The sequence below is a fragment of the Ostrea edulis genome, chromosome 4 (genome assembly GCF_947568905.1).
Source record: "Ostrea edulis chromosome 4, xbOstEdul1.1, whole genome shotgun sequence".
Taxonomy (NCBI): Eukaryota; Metazoa; Mollusca; class Bivalvia; order Ostreida; family Ostreidae; genus Ostrea; species Ostrea edulis.
Window position 1 is genome coordinate 93,628,117 of NC_079167.1, and position 7,500 is coordinate 93,635,616.

Consider the following 7,500-nt stretch of genomic DNA (forward strand, 5'->3'; position numbering starts at 1 on the left):
AAAGATTACCATATTTGTGTCAGTTACAATGAAACCATCAGAAATTCATGCTTATAAACACTCATTCTTACATCAATTTTTTTGTAAAGAGCTTAGAATTAACATGAATTGGACAACTGGCAGGGGATATGAAAATTTAATCTTCTGTAGTGTTAACAAGTTCTGTCATGAATATATTGTAGTTTAATTACTAGAAATAATAATTTCTATGAAATCATTTTTTGAATGCACTGTGCTCAGCAACCATATATGAAGTTTATTTTCAGAATTTTATCATAATTGCTTAAGATAGTCAGTTTCACCCCCCCCCCCCCCCCCCCCCCCCACATCCATTCAATAGTGCATGCATACTAATATTCTAGATTATTCAAATGTTTGCATGAGAACTGATGCACAGTTGTAAGTGTCAAGTAACACCTAGCTTTCATAACATAGAGTTAGCATCCCCATCAATAATATATAACAGCTAGTGTACCCGGAATCTGTGCATCATGTTCAGTGCTTCCCATGGTCTTCTGGTACTTACTGGACATTTGGTCCACTAATGGTTGAAATATTACTTGAATTTACACTATATCAGAAAGCTTAAAATTTCACGTAATTTTAACTTTCTGGCCCAATGGTTCTTGAGAAGATTTTTAAAGATGTTCCTTATATATTCCCATGTAAAACTTTGATCCCCTATTGTCGCCTTCCCCTACCCCCAGGGGTCATGATTTTAACAATCTTGAATCTGCACTATGTCAGGAAGCTTTCATGTAAATTTGAACCTTCGGAATAGCATCGGCGATGTACACAGACTTTATTAGCCCAAGCATTTCAGTTCCGATTTGTCAGTGGAGTAAACTTTTCCAACCATTGTTCAACACTAGTGTTATGAAATAGATGTTTTTTTTAAACTCGAGCATATCGTGTAACTCAAATTCAAATTGTTCAATCAAACGTGCCCATGTTGTTCAAGTACTTCTTGATCAGAGTATAGTTCAAATGCTTTATAATACCTATTATTTATTACCTAATTCAAACACTTCAAAGATGTCTGTAGTTTCACGGGATATTGCTCAATTGTATTATCACCCTCTCGGGGGAATTGAAGATGATAAGTTTGATAGATATATTTCAGTTAAACGTAAACACGTGTTCTGTTTGCAATGACTAAAGAACAGAATAAATCTTGGGACATGCTGCTAAAAATTGAAAATTTACCTAATCATGTATTTCATTGAAGAAGAAAAATTATCGGACACTTGGTCCGGCCAATAACTGATGTTTGAACCAAAACAAAAATTACCGGACATTTGCCATTGCCCGACGGACCTTCGGAATCACTGCATGTCCCAGAGTCTGTAAGGCAGGTGACGGTCCGTACGGCAGGTGATGGTCCGACTCCTCTTTTGATGGCAGATCAGATAGCCTATCATGTATCATGGTGGTGTGCATTTAAAATATGAAGCTTTCTCGACTGCCATCTTCTTTAACAATTAATACAAAAGAAGTTACGGATTTCAACAATAAAATTTCATATTTCAGACGACATACCACTCCCAACAATTACACCCAGGGCACTGTACTGTATGAATTCCAACAAAATATACAAACACGGCATATTCTAATAACAGTGGGACAAATTGATCCGCAATATGCTATTATTGCCTTTTTAGGAGGGAGATATGATAAGTTATGGGGTCTGTATATAAGTTATATTCAGAGAATGCTTGTGCCCAAGGGATATAAAACCATACTCTGATCTTGTAACTTGAACTATAAAGTCTGTCTGAACATTATCCTGAACAATTAATTTGTTGTATCATTAGTGCAGGCTCAGGATATTGCAGAACAGATTTACTCTACAGACAGATCAGTTCACTACTTTTGTATCATGTCTATAAGAAGGTTTGTTTGATTTTTTTTAAATGCAAGAAAGTACACACAATATTGAAAACCATGTTACCAACAACAGTATTTCCCTCAACATGAACATGAAAGGTGAAGATGATGAGCAGTGATCAATCTCATAATTCCTATAAAGGTGAAGATAACGAACAGTAGTCAATCTCATAACTCCTATAAAGGTGAAGATAATGAAGAGTGATCAATCTCATAACTCCTATAAAGGTGAAGATGATGAGCAGTGATCAATCTCATAACTCCTATAAAGGTGAAGACAACTAACAGTGATCAATCTCATAACTCCTATAAAGGTGAAGATAACGAACAATGATCAATATCATAACTCCTATAAAAGGTGAAGATAACAGTGATCAATGTCACAACTCCTAAAAAGGTGAAGATAACGAACAGTAATCAATATCCTAACATGCGACGGTCAGTGTTTATCTCCCGCTGATGAGAGTTTCATCAGGTGACATCAGTTATTTCCAATTATGTGACCAGTTTTCATCCAATAGATTCTTAAAGATAATTAAACCTATCATAATCTATTTATAATTGGTATTTTTTGTAATAATTTCAACTTTAAGTATAAAGTCATACATTTTGGTCTGTTATTAAGAAACATTTAGTTTCCAGTGGCCCTTTCACAATCTGATCAAAATCAGCTCTTCGATTCTCTCCTTCGAAAACATAAAAATAAATGAGTGGACTGAGGAGCTGTGTGATGTTAATCAGATTGCCCTTTTCATGAACTAATATCTTTTGTACAGATAAAAAAAAATCAAACACACCAAATTATCCATCATATATATACTTTATAGCAAGCAAAGCTTATATGTCCTTAAGAGAGATGACAAGTTCACTCCGGTATATGAACCTGGGAAAAGTATTGTTGCATGATAAACAGAAATAAAAACGTAACTTCCTCAGCAGATGAGAGGTATAGAATTGGATGCCGTATTCTTTGTTGGGCAAATATGCAAGTTGCAGGTATGTATACAATGGAGAGGCCAGGGTGTCCAAAATCACATACACCTCTCCTAGAGACTGATTATATGAAAATACATAAAAAATTACACATAACTAAATTGTTTTTAAGGTTAAATGGCTTTAGAACTTTCTAAAATATTAATTTGTAGTACTTAGTATAGATTGGACACCCACCCCAGGGAATTTTTTTTACATAGGGTGAAAGACACACCAAACCCTGGAAAGATTTCTGGATCCACACATGGTTAGACACTCAGACAGAGAAGATAAAGAGTTATGATTAATATGCAAAAAGAAAGACAACTTTTGCAAAATTTTGAAACTCTTCAAAATTGCAAGACTTCAGGGGAAAAAAAGAAACACTAGAGAAATCTGATAGAGTTCTATGGAAAGAGGAGAATATGTATATAATAATAATATTTTGAAATTGAAAAGTTTCAAATTTTACTTATTTAGTTTAAAATGAAGTTTTAATAGAAAGTCATCTAGAGAAAAAATATTAAAACCTCTCCTGTCTCAAATGCAGGAACTACAGAATGATATGCAGGCAACACATAAAGCGACTGAGCTATACCCAGCTAGAGGCAATTATACAAGTATAGCTGATATTCATATTTTTATTCATGTTTCAACAGGAAGTCAGCCATTAAATGACAATGTATTACTCTTCCTTAATTGGTGTTCTCAGTATTACATTGAAGTAAGGCCTAAACAAGGGTGATCTAGTTAATACAGTACTTATGTTACCTGTATACTATCAGTACTTACGTACTGTACACTATCAGTACTTACGTACTGTGTACTTACGTACTGTATATTATCAGTACTTACGTACTGTATACTATCAGTATCTCAGCATGGACAGATGGTTCTATAAACATGATAAGGTGGTGTGTTCTTGGATAACTTAAATGAGAGGACACTTAGTTTTGATTTTATCTGCAAACTTCCTCACTATACTAACTAGACTGATCGAGTCTAATCTCAGTGAGATTCGTTAAGGCTGAATATCTGGACTGTCCAAATATCCAGTTTCGATGAATCTCGCTGAGATTATAGACTAAACTGTAAATGGATTTGCAGTGTCCTTGGGGGGGGGGGGGGGAGGGGGGGGGGGGGCTGAAGTAATTTAAAACTTCTAACTCATTTACATTTTTCATCATTACAAGTAGCAATCATCAACATTTGTTTCTCTCAACAATTACAATGAAGTAACTTTGATTTGAATTCTATTTTTGTGTTCTTTCATTAATGGAATTGTTTTACGTTTTCTCCTCATATATCATCATATTGTTAGGGAACTTATACAATATTACTTCTGTAGCCACTGAGGTGCGTACAGCAAGATCTTAATATCGGCTGAGATTCGGCTTGAGTGAATATTTGAACTGACGCCTTCACTGAATCTCGTCAGTCTAGATATTAAGCCAAATCTCAGAGATATGTGCCATTAAGCCAAATACGGATGTCCATACATAAGCCTACTGAATACTCATCATTTTACAAGATGCCGGTAGAAGTCTAGAAGATGGAAAGTTGGTCCATGCGACATATTTGAAATTGACAAATTACGTTGTTGAAATCACAGGTGCTTGGGTCATAATATGTTGATTATTTACATATGTATAAGGTTAGATATATGTATTCATATATTATGACCCAAGCACCTGTGGTTGAAATTTACATAAGACAGATGTAGCACTTGCAGCTTTTGACATCTTGAACTTCATTGAAAATAAAAGAAGAAAATCCAGGCGTTTACTAATTTGGGCCTAATGATTTTAAAATGCAGAATCAAAGATCGTTAAAGCAATCTACAATAAATTAGACCTATACAATATCTGTAACACTTACATTCAGGCCATGCATTGGAGATTTAACTGCAAAGTGGATAAATGCTTTCCCGCCATATTATAAGGGCGGGTGTAAAAGCCGGAATGGGGAATGTCTTGAACAAAACTACATGTATCAATAATAATCTCCGCTTAAATACTTTACATCTTTTCATTCGGTAAAGTTTCCGCACATGTGGAACCAGGACAATTAAAAACATATGAAAATATTCCAAATAAATTAATAAGGTATATTTATATCCTAAGAGGGTTAATATACGGACCGTGGATATCGGCTTAACTAAACTTATAAAAGTTTCCATTCATCTACAGATCCACACCTTTTAGAAAATATAAAACTTTTGGGGAAATATTATAGACAAACAAAAGAATGAAGAGAGGTATGCAAATTTTAACATTAGTGTTGTGCAATCCTCATGTAAACTATACAGTATCTCATTGGAAGAAGTTTCATCAGATCTCAGTATAATGAATGCAGTTAAATATTTCATCATCCGGTGGGAGATGAGAAATCTCGGCTGAGATTTGGCTTGGCTGAATATTTGGACTGACGCCTTCACCGAATTAATAGTGATAGTTAGTTTAACAGTCAAATCTATGGAGTGCCAAATTAACATAAACTCAAATAATTGAAGATATCTTCAATTATTTGAAGATATCATCAATTCATTTGATGCGCGCAACAATTGAATTAAAGATCTCTTCAAATAATTAATGATACCTTCAATTCTGAATTATTGCGCGCATTAATTGAATTGATGATAGCATTAATTCTTCAACTGAATTGATGCGTGCTTTAATTGAATTAATGATCTCTTCAAATGAATTAATGATATCAACAATTGAATTGATGCGCGCTACAATTCAATTGAAAAGAGCAATAATTGATATAATGCGCGCATTAAATCAATTGATGAGAGCAATAATTGAATTGATGCACGCATTAATTCATTTGATGAGAGCAATAATTGATTTAATGCGCGCATTAATTCAATTATTGCTCTCTTCAATTGAATTAATGCTATTTTTAATTCATTTGAAGAGAGCAATAATTCTTTTAGAGAGAGCAACTATATAATTAAAGATATCTTCAATTCAACATATCCACAATTGAATTAATGAATTGTTGCTCTCTTTAAAAGAATTGATGCGCACATTAATTCCTTATACAAAAGCATTGTAAATTATTTAAAGATATCTTCAATTGAATTAAAGAGATCATAAACTTATTTATACCGAGCTCTAAATTAATTATTGCGAGAAATATTTCAACTAAATTGATGCTCTCATCAATTGAATTGAAGAGAGCAATAATTGAATTAATGTGCGCATTAAATCTATTATTGCTCTCATTAATTGAATTAATGCGCGCATCAATTGAATTGAAGAGAGCAATAATTGAATTAATGCGCGCATGAAATCAATTATTGCTCTCATTAATTCAATTGATGCGCGCATTAATTCAATTGATGAGAGCAATAATTGAATTGAAGCGCGCATTAATTCATTTGATGAGAGCAATAATTGATTTAATGCGCGCATTAATTCAATTAAAGAGAGCAATAATTGAATTGATGATATCTTCAAATAATTGAAGATATCTTCAATTATTTGAGTTTATGTTAAATTTGGCGCTCCATACTAATCACTTATTTGAAGCGAACAGCATTGTCACCTAAGTGCACATTAATTACTAGAACTGGCTGAAGCTGAAAGTAAATTTCCAGACATGATTTATAAAGGACTGCTCCGAGATTCGGTGAAGGCGTCATTCCAAATATTCAGCCAGGCCTAATCTCAGCCGAGATTAGGAGATGAGTTGTAAAATTTGTAACGTTCAGGAAAATTAGTAAAATGACATCTTGAATAGGACGAATGAAATTCCATGTATTTTTATACAGAACCAATAATTTATCCAAAATATGTTATTTCCCCACCGATCACCCTAATGAGTCGTCCTGAATAGTCAGTTTCTACCATCTGCAAGCTTTTGAGATAGCCACATGTGAGATAGTAATACATATAATATATGATGTGCCCGTAATGGATAGGAAAAAAACTATCAAAATTGTGTACACAACATATAAAAGTCATGTGCCCGAACATTTGCTTGGCTGTGATTGGTTTAGATTTCTTACACGTGTAGATAGTCTGTATTATAGGGATTTATAACAGTGGAAACGTACAGTCATTTCGAAAAAAAGATTTTTTTAATCCTCCGAATAACTTCCTATACAAATTCCTATGTACAAAGCAAGCCACCAACTAACCTTCATCTAGCATGTGGTCCTTCATTTACAATCATTAACAACCATTCTGCCTTATTTATGCTTAGGGAATAAAAATATATTCGAATGTAAAAATCCACTGATCAGATACATGTACGTGTTCTAAACCTTCGAACAAAAAACTGAAAGCAAGATCAGTGTTTTCAAATCATAGATATTACTATACAAAAAAAAAACATCATTGATATTACTATACACAAAAAAAATAAAACCTAGCATAATTAAACATGAAAGGTTTTTCCTAGTAAAATTATATATATATATCTGTGTGTGTGTATATATATATATATATATATATATATATATATATATATATCATAATTCATATAATGATCATCTTTAAAAAGACAACCACACACACACACATTCAACTTGCTTTAATCAGGGAAATATTTATAAACAGAATTCCCAGTCGTCGATGACTTTTGTTGAGCTGGCTTTGACCACTCAATGTCTCATACATGTATATTTTTGTG

The 7,500-nt window shown here is 33.3% G+C and overlaps 1 protein-coding gene across 6 annotated transcripts in view; it reads right to left on the reverse strand.

The window, feature by feature from the left end:
• The window catches only part of LOC125668764 (high-affinity choline transporter 1-like), a 63,935-nt gene extending 59,131 nt beyond the window's left edge, over positions 1-4,804 (reverse strand). For 3 of the 6 annotated variants that reach the window (XM_056164377.1, XM_056164379.1, XM_056164378.1), the window contains exon 1: positions 1,292-1,445. The gene's annotated coding sequence lies outside the window, so the exon portion shown is untranslated. Of the gene's footprint in view, positions 1-1,291; positions 1,446-4,737 lie in introns of those variants that run through there. The other 3 variants (XM_048903171.2, XM_048903170.2, XM_048903168.2) reach the window with 2 other exon arrangements.
• Between the last annotated feature and the right edge of the window lie 2,696 nt (positions 4,805-7,500).